Raw genomic sequence first — 9,806 nt, 5'->3', positions numbered from 1 at the left:
TGGCATTGTAGCGTGCACCTTCCACACACACTGTGTTTAAATGGGAATAATTATAGGAAGTTATTGTGCTTTCGTCTATTGTTTTAGAGACAGTTAAGCAGTTTAGATCAATGGAAAGAGCACATTTAGAAGAGATTTATTGGTGATGGTGCCCGAGGCCTGGGAAAGCGCATGAGCGGGGACGGAGAATATAGTCTCGCAGATGGTAGAGATCGGGGGCCATCAAGAAGGTCCAGCTGGTAAAGATGCCTGCTGCCAAGCTTAAGGACCGGAGGTGGATTCCTGGAACCCACAGGGTGGAGGGAAGGAATTGACTCTGACTTCTATATGTGTACTGTGGCATGTCCATTGTCATGAGGTTATACACACACACACACACACACACACACACACACACACACACGCACGCACGCACGCACGCACGCACGCACACACTAAATAAGTGACATGTAAAAAGGCATTTAGATGGTATTGTTTTTTCCTTTCGGGCAATGACAAAGGAGAGCAAGGCAATGAAGAACCAAATGAACTTCAAACAGAAGAAACTTCTTGTCCGTCAGAGTTACTTAACTTCCAGCGGGTGAGCTTGGAAAGCTGAGGGTGTGGCTCAACAGCAGACTGCTTGCCCAGCGTGTGCCGGTGAACCACAGCACACGCAAGACTGAAATCGGGACTAGCGGCTGAAGAATTAAGTTCCTCAATATCAGGGATGGGAGGGCAGCCAAGGGTGATGGCCCATGCCTATAGTCTTTGCGCACAGCAAGCTGAGACTCGAGGATTGGGTTGAGCTTGAGGCTAGCCTAGGCTACAATACTAAAAAACCTGTTTCAAGAAAATCAAAGCCCAAGTCAAAACAACAATAAGAATGAAACCACAGCATCAAAGATTGGGATGCAGGAAGCCTGGTGCCTGATGCTGGTATGACTGCAGAGGATTTGAGTTTCAGGATTGCTGTTGGAATTGCCTCTTTCATTTCTGTGGACCCATCAGGAATTTTTATGTGAGTGTTCAAACGCTATAAAGGTTGGTGACAATTGTAATTTGACCCTGAGAGGTAACACAAAAGGGGGCACTCCTAAGTCATTAAGTTTGTAAATAAATTTCTTGACCTTGAAAGTGTTCTTTAAGGAGAGACCTAAGACTCAGAGACCGAAGCCTGTCTTTAAATTTTAGCAGGTTCCAAAGACGGCAAGAGAGCTACCGAAGCTTGTTGCACGTTTTCCTCCCTAGAGACTACTCTGAATTCATTCCAAAGTCTAGCACGTAGCCGAGGACAGCGCACACTTGCAGAAGACTGGTGCCTGGAACCCCTCTAGGCATGTGCAGTTTGAGGAGACTTGATCCAGAGTCCTGTTATCAGGGTTTGCCCAAACCCAAGCAGCCTCTGAACAGATAAAGGTGTTTGGAGAGCTGCTGTTTGTCTGCTTAGATTTCTTTTGGCATGTGTCTCTGCAACCTTTTAAATTTGTTTCTCTGCCTCCCAGCCCAGACCTTTCCATTATTCAAGAGGACTATTTTTTATGGGATATTTGTGTTCTTTTTTGGATTTTTAATATTTAAAAGACTCATTGACGCTTTTATATGTATTAATGAATTTTAGTAATTTCACTTCCATGGGCTTTTTAATTATCAAAGTAAAAATGTTGGCATGACCTCAGCAGAAATATTTTCCAGACATTACTTTTAAGTTTATAAATGATAGGCCATATCTAACAGCTTTGGAGGCCATACAGGGTATAACATAAGGAAGGAGTCAGAGATCCCTGCTGTGGGGTTTAGCCTTTCTTTTCAGGACAGTGGAGACAGTGCTTAGGAAGTTCTTAAAGGATAACTAGTCCCTTTAACCCTTGCATGAATTATTACCCAGAACTGCAGACTGCAAGCGGCAGAACCTGACATTCAGAGCAGGCACCGAGGCAACCTAATTAGCTCATAGGAAGAAACCATGAAAGAAGCAAAGAGCCTACAATTCCCAGTAGCAGGACTCTCCCCTTGCTTGCCAACCTCAGTCTCTCTAGCCTGTTTTTCCCAAGAGGCAAACATATCCCCAGCTTCTTTACTCAACAAAAAGAAGTCTGTTTTCTCTAGAGACCTTATTTAAAAAAAAAAAAAATCCTAGGTAACGAATTCCTGTTTGTGACAGACACAGAGAGGAAGATGGATTTTGTGGGGAAGTACTTCAATTGACAGGCATCAATAGAGCCCCAAAGGTTATGGGGCAGCGAGTGTTCACCCAAATAAGTATGGAGCATGGTCCCCAAAGCAAAGACACAACAATAGCCTTTGTGTGCCCAACAACTGCCAAAAGCTTAAAGAAGATGCCAAACGAGACAGGCAACAGTCTTTTTGTGTATATTTGCCTGCCACACGAGAAAGGAAATTGAGCATGAACTTTACCCTGTGAAGTTTATAGTAGGTCAAGGACTAATTAGGATTCAAGATAGACGGCACTATTGTCAGAGTGTGCTAGAGAGTGCTGTGTGAAGAGCTGGACTATACTGGTTGGAGGAAGAGAGGCTAAGAAGGTGCACTGGACCTGAGGGAACATCAGGATTCTTCTGGGTATTACTGGACGCCTCTGACCTGTCAGCACATGAGTAGTAACACACAGAGATCTATATTTATTTATGAAAGCTTAGGCTGTTTCCCAACTAGCTCCTATAACTTAATTAACCCATTTATTCTAATCTTCGTTCTGCCATGTGACCTGTTGTTACCTCTCCTTCAGTTCCTGCACCTGGTCCTTCCTCCTTGTCTGGCTGGTGAAACCCTGAGCCTCATTGATTTCCAGAGTTCTTGTCTCTTACTGGATGCCCCACCTTTCCTCTCCTGTCCTGCTATAGGTCATCCGCTCTTTAGTAACCCAATCAGAAGGTGATGGAGAAGAGTGTATACGAAACACAGAGACAGGTATTATTATTTATAGAAATAATAATATCCGAGTACAGATGATATTCAGCTCTCTGCTGGTACAGACGTCAACATTTGAATAATACAAAGACAACCTTTCTTTACACAGTGTACAAGAAGATTATTCCAACAGCTGGGCAAAGGGTGTTAACTAAAGGCAGGTGACAAGAGACATTCTTTCTGACTGGGGCACATGAGGAAGTCTTGCATTTGGGAGAGTATGCAGAGGATATTTGGGGAGTCTCAAAGAGGCTAGCTACAAAAAGGTGGTACGAATTACAGTTATACTGTGGGTCCTTCAGCACCAGGTTGTAGGAATTATCCTGTTCTTTTACAGAAACCAGCGGGAGCACTACGTGAGCAGTTAGGACCTGTCTGTCTCACTGCACACATCTAAGGGGGGGGGGGAGAAAGCTGTCAGCATCTAAAAGACAAAAGAGACACCCATTGCAATGCTCTATCAGTAGCTCTGACTTGAATACATACAGAGATAGACACAAAAGTTGGCAGCATATAGTTCGCAGTGGGAAAATTAAAAGCAAGAAGCAACACACACAGAGACAGCATGTGTGTGTATGTGTGTGTATACATATACAAATACATATACATCATATATATATATCATATACACATACATATACATCATATACATACACATACACATATACATCATATACATTACATATATATTACATACACATTACATATACATCATATACATACACATACACATATACATCACAGTGAGACCTCAGCCTGGTTTTGAGGTTGCGATCTTTCTGCTGCAGCTTCCCAAGTACTAGAGTTATAGGCAGGCTCTGCCACACCAGGCTAAGAAGGTCAATTTTAAATCATGCATAAATTAGTAGTCCTCAAAGGAGGACCAGCAGCAGCATTGCCTGAGAATTGGTTAATAATTCAGAATCTTAGGCTTTACTCTAGATTTTCCAAATGAGAAACTCAGCAGGAGGCCCAGCAAGTCATGCTTTATAGGCTCTCTAGATGACCCTGATAGATGCTAAATTAGAGGACCACATCTTAATCTCTGAAACCTATAATACATTTTTTTTTTTTTTGCAGGAGGAGTAAAAAAATAAAAGATCTCTGAAGATGTGATTGAAGTCTAGAGACAGTAGTTACCCTCGTTACCTCGGTGGGTCTTAACTGTCATCATGTGTATCCTAATAAGGTATAGAGGGAGGTAATGATGTTGAAGAAGCATTGTTACTGTGGAGGCAGAGCCTGGGGTGATGCAGTCATTAGCTAAATAAAATCAGCAGCCACCAGAAGCTGAAAGGGTCCAGAAGGGAAGCAGATGCAGTTGTGAGCTCCTTGGTTTCAGCCCAGAGAAAGTAATTACAAGAGCCTGGAGAGACAGCTCAGCACTTGCTGTGGGCCCCTCCCCTCGCTGTTTCATCCCAGTATCTACATCTGGAGGCACAAAACTACCTGTAACTCCCCAGTTCCAGGAGATCCAACACCCTCTTCTGGCCTCTGTGGGCACCTGCTTGTGTACAAGTGGTGCACATACAGACAAGTAGGTACACACACATAAAATGAAAAAATTTTTTTTTTTTTTAAAAAAAATTTGTTTCAAATCTCTGGGCTCTAGAATCATGAGAAAATGAGTTTTGGCCACTTTAAGCCACAAAACTTGTAGTAATTTGTTATAGCAACTACAAGAAGTGAATACACACTAAAGTAAGGAAGAAAGAAATATAGGCTAAAATATTTGAATATATGTTGGAGTCTTGCTGTTATTACAAGATACAAAAAGTGGTGATTCCTTTGTGCTGAGTACAGTTTGCCATATCTAAAATGCTTTTTTTGTTTCCTTAGTACATTTTCCCATTGATGTTAAAGTGTAATCCTTTCATGAGGTTGGCATCAGAGAGGATCTTTAATTACTTTGATTTTCATATGATAAATAGTTACACAGGAGAGGAAGCAAAGTCTTTGGACAAGAGTCAACAAAGAAAAACAAAACAGGAGGTATTTTGCTTAGAGAACACATTTACATAAGTTAGCAGCTGAAGTTGAGCTGCAAGTACAGACAAATAAATGGTTTTGAGAATGAAAGTGGCTTTTATTCATAAGAAATATGGAAAGAATTTATGTACATAACACAAGCTACTTGATAAAATAATCGAGCTTTTTAAAAGCTTTTTGGAGCATCCAATTGTGTTATTTGTCTTAATATGTAGTGTGTCTCAGATGCACCAGAGGCCCACACATGTATATACTCCCATTTGATTCATGTAACTACTGTATGAGCAGAGAAAATTAAAAAAAATAATAATACGGCATTATGGATAAAAAGAAAAGGTGCCTAGAGAAGCTGTGATTGACTCAAGGTGAGTTGCAGAACAGAGAAACTATTGACAATTGTTGCACAGCGTTGTGTCCAGGGACTGGGGCTTCCCTGGCTTGCCTCAGTGGTAATTATGATGAATGGGGTGGTGAGGCAGCAGAACAGGGTTCTGAGTGACGCCCTGAGCCTTGCTTTGCACTGAAGCTTCAAAATTAGCATATAAAAGAAACCACCTGCAGAAGAGGGAGGCTGGGAAATCTCCAGCTTGGCTGACTAAATCTGGCCCCTGGCTCAGGTGCAGACGCTCCCCAGAGTGTCTGAAGGTGACCTGTGGTCCATTGCAATATTAAAGTACACACCCCTGGGTAAAGAGTCAAGACGCTAATGAGACATGCAATCAGCAAAGTTGTATGTGTTATTACACATATCAGATACAAGGATGTGCAGAAAAGCACACAAAGCCAAAAGAATCCATGCCATGCAAATGACAACCCCCAAACCTATGTCCTAAGGAGATGGCTCACTGGTTAAAATACTTGCCACACAAATAACATAACTGGAGTTTTGATCCCTAGAATGTACCTAAATGCTAGGTAGGTGTGGCAACCAGCCTGCAATTCTGGCTAGCCTTAGAAGATGGACAGGACATCCCAGAGCAAGTTGGCTAGCAAGAATAGCCATATTAATGAGCTCTGGCTTCACTGAGAAAGCTTGCCTCAAAGAATAAGGTAGAAGACTGAAGGAGGAAGATTCCCAACATCAAGCATGTGCCACACCCACGTATATGTGCAGCTGCACGCGTACACATGTGTGCCAACAAGCATGCAAACATGCATATACATACACACGCATGCCACACACACAAATGCATGAAAGGGGAAGGGGGGACCCCCAAACAAAAAACCAACTGTTTGTGTTGTAGGGCAGATGAGCTAAACTGTCTTTGCTCTCTACTTCCTCCCTTGAAGTGTATCTTTTTCTATCAAACCATCCCTGCTCCTGCTATGACTGTGTCTCTGCTAAACCCTTTGCCCTAAAACACCAGAATCAGCCCTGGAGGTCCACACTGATGGTATTTGAGGATATCAACGGTCCTCTCTTCCCTGTGAGGGGAATCTATTCCAAGACCCCCAGTGGATGTCTGAAACTACAGACAGTACCGAGCCTATGGTTTAATGCTGTTTTCCATCTTAACTAAGCATTCATACACATTTTACAACCTGAGCTGTGAGTGCCAAATTGCACTTTTTCCCTTCAGACTTCCATGGACAGGTAACGTGTTCCTCTGTGATTCCTAGCAACTGCAACATACATTTGTTTTTCCTTCCTTCCCTTCTTGATCCTCTTCACTTTAAGAATGAATGTGTCTTGAAGTCTTTCTTTGCACAGCAGAATTACCAGCACTCATGTGCTGTAGGTTCACTTGTGGGAAAATCTAGGTTACTTAAACACACACAGTATAACACTGAGACCACTACATTCAAAACAGCTCAGCCATTCAGTGACCCACCTAGGTGATCGAGGGCTACCACTGTCTCTAGACTTTAATCACATCTGCAGAGATTCTTTTAGTTTTTTCTCAAAAAAAAAAGTTCTTACAGGTTCCAGGAATTAAGATGTGGTCCTCTAATTTAGCATCTATCAGAATCATCTAGAGATTCTATAAACCATGACTTGCTGGGCCTCCTGCTGAGTTTCTCATTTGGAAAATCTAGACTGAAGTCTAAGATTCTGAATTATTAACCAATTTGTAGGCAATGCTGCTGCTGGTCCTCCTTTGAGTGCCACTAATTTATCTATGCTTTAAAATTGGTCTTCAGGGCTGGAGAGACGGATGGCTCAGTGGTTAAGAGTCCTGGCTGCTCTTTCAGAGTTTCCCGGGTTCAATTCCCAGCACCTACATAGCACAGGTCACAACTGCCTATAATCAGTTCCAGGGGATCTGACACCCTCATACCAATGCATATTAAAAAAAAAAAAAAAAAAAAAAACAGATGGTTAAAAATTGATCTCCTTAGCCAGATGTGGCTGAGCATATACAGGTGGGTATTATTATATACAGGGTGGAACATAAAGGATTTGTGTCCTAGGCAGGGATAGCTGAGATTTCATCAGAACGGCAGGCAATTTAAAACTCAATGGTTATTTCCAGAATTTTCTTTCTTATATTTACTGGTAATTGCAACCATGAAAAGTTAAACTGAGTAAGGAATGGCTACTGTAATTATGCTGTAGTTCAGAGGCTCTGTGACCTATTTCACTCAACTTAATAGGTATTTGCTAAGAATTTACTGTATGTTTCAAACTGTGCTTATCAGCCTGGAGAAAAACAGTGTCCAACATACCACTAGGCGTAATGGACTAAATAGGAGAGGAAGAATGTAGCACCAAATCCTGTGGTTGAGGATGGTGTCACATGCCTGTGATCTCAGAGCTGATAGGTAGAGGTTGATGGAAGGTGAGGAGTTCTAGCTCATCCTCACCTTCACAGTGACTTTGAGGGCAGCCTGGGCTACAAGAGACCCCATTTTAAACATACACATATTCAAATGACCAAACAAAAGCAAGTTTATCTTTCTTTAAGAAAAAAAAAAAAAAAAAAACAGTTAAGACCTCAAGGTGATGTTACATTCTCAGTAGATGAAACCTTAAAGCTACATGTACATAGTAAAATGAGCTGAATTTGGGAGAGGGGAGGGAATTGACAGAAGAAATGGGGGTGGGGGAGGAAATAGGAGCACACAGGAAGAGAAGGGGTGGTTACAGCAAGAAGCCAGGCCCTCAAGACTAACAGAGAAGAAACTTCCAGGACCAAGTGGTTAAAAGGCTTTTAAGAACAGGATTTGCTGGTCCCAACACCCAGGAAGCTAAAGCAGGAGGATCATGGGTTTAAGAACTCCCTCTGAGACCCCCTTGCAAAAAAGAACGAGGCCACTTGGTTTGTTCTTTGCGATTGGTTTTGATGCTTTCACATGAATCTTTTCATCATCTTGCATCTTTACACAAAGTAATTTCATCTGAGGCTTGACTCTGTAGTATTTTGGGGAAGTGTGTAAAGTGAGGTGGTTCGGGAGAAATCAGGGTCACTTCGGCAGCGGCAACAACCACACTCACGCAACAGAAAGATGGCCGGTCAATTGAACTAGACGGAAGCTGTTGCAGACGACAGAGAGACATCTAGGTATATTCCCTGTCACTAGAGAAACTGGGAAGAATATGGAGCTGTGTGATAGATTATTTCTCCATTGCCGAAATGAACCAGTTCAAGCCAGATCAGATTATATTAAAGTCAGGTTTATCGGGAAGCTGCTCTTATGATCTAGACCAGTGGGGGTTGGGGAGAAAGGGCTCACACAGAGAGAAGGAGAGCAAGAAGGGAGAGAGAGAGAGAGAGAGAGAGAGAGAGAGAGAGAGAGAGAGAGAGAGAGAGAGAGAGAGAGAGACAGAAGCGCAAAATGCCTAGATTTTATAGGGAGGAGCACCTGGGGGAAGGGCAGCCCAGACCCAGACCCTGGGCTTGAAAGTTCAGGGTTGGGGTGGGGGTCAGGGTATGCCAGATAGGGACTGAGGGATGCTGGGAGAACCTGGAGGCCAGGTCTAGTTCAGTATGTAAAATACGCACCTCAGTTCCTTGCCCTAGGGTCCCAAACCAAACACTATGGTCAGTTTTTGAACCACGTGGACCTGGTGATCCCTGTATACACCTGATTCACACCAGTTCACATTCAGTCCATTACAACGATGCCTCAGTTTCTGCTTCACCCGGCTCCGGGTCCCTACAGAGGCCTTTCTGTTCCGAGGAAGTCATCTGGCAAGCAAGCCTGCTCCTGAAGGAGCGAGTAGCTCAGTTGACTCAGTCCAGTCTCCAGAGGCTGACTCAGGTTTGTCTCCTCTGGGCTCCAGAGTCTGTTTTTCTATTTACTTGGGGATTAATCATGGTTTCCAGACTGTCCTGCCAGGATGCCAGCAGGGCTGCTTTAAGAAAGCGGAGGTACTGGACTTGGGGTTTTTCCGTGCCCAGGCTAGTGATTTTCTGAGGCAGAAAATGAATGGACGTGTTGTCACCTTCACAGCTCCTCAAAGAATTATTGAAGTTTCTGTAACTTGTCCGATTCTGGCCACTTGTCTTGGTACAAGCCTAAATTTGTTATTTCCACAGAAATTGGGAAGGGTTCAGAACAGCCTTTACCAGATTGAGCCTTTTATTTTTTAATTTTATTTTATTTTTTGGTGTATGTGTGAGTGCAAGTGCAAGTGCGTGTGCATGAGTTTCTGTAGAGGCCTTGTTGAGACGGGCTCTTCCACTCTATCTGGAGATTACTGATTTGAGTAGACCAGCTGGCCAGCAAGCCCCAGTGATCCACCTCTCTTGGCCTCCCTGGTGCTAAGATTCAAGAACACGGGATCCTGGCTGACTTTTTATGTGGGTTTTTAATGTCATTTTTTGTTTGTTTGTTTGATTGTTTTTGTTTTGAGACAGTGCATTACTGTACTGGCCAGTACAGATAGCACTGGTGGAACAGCAGAAACTTGGACCCACATTCTACCGATGCCTGAAATTCCACTTTATGGCATTACTCCGTAG

At 43.0% G+C, this 9,806-nt stretch overlaps 1 long non-coding RNA gene across 1 annotated transcript; it reads left to right on the top strand.

The window, feature by feature from the left end:
* Positions 1-320: 320 nt before the first annotated feature.
* Positions 321-5,056, top strand: LOC143443687 (uncharacterized). Its single transcript, XR_013112868.1, has 3 exons — positions 321-1,000; positions 2,729-2,910; positions 3,991-5,056. It is a non-coding gene; the product is annotated as an uncharacterized LOC143443687 (long non-coding RNA).
* The last annotated feature ends 4,750 nt before the right edge of the window (positions 5,057-9,806 follow it).

Source organism: Arvicanthis niloticus, chromosome 10 (assembly GCF_011762505.2).
Source record: "Arvicanthis niloticus isolate mArvNil1 chromosome 10, mArvNil1.pat.X, whole genome shotgun sequence".
In the NCBI taxonomy this organism is placed as follows: domain Eukaryota; kingdom Metazoa; phylum Chordata; class Mammalia; order Rodentia; family Muridae; genus Arvicanthis; species Arvicanthis niloticus.
Note: the sequence above shows the minus strand (reverse complement) of the source record. Positions and strands in the feature narration are given on the sequence as shown.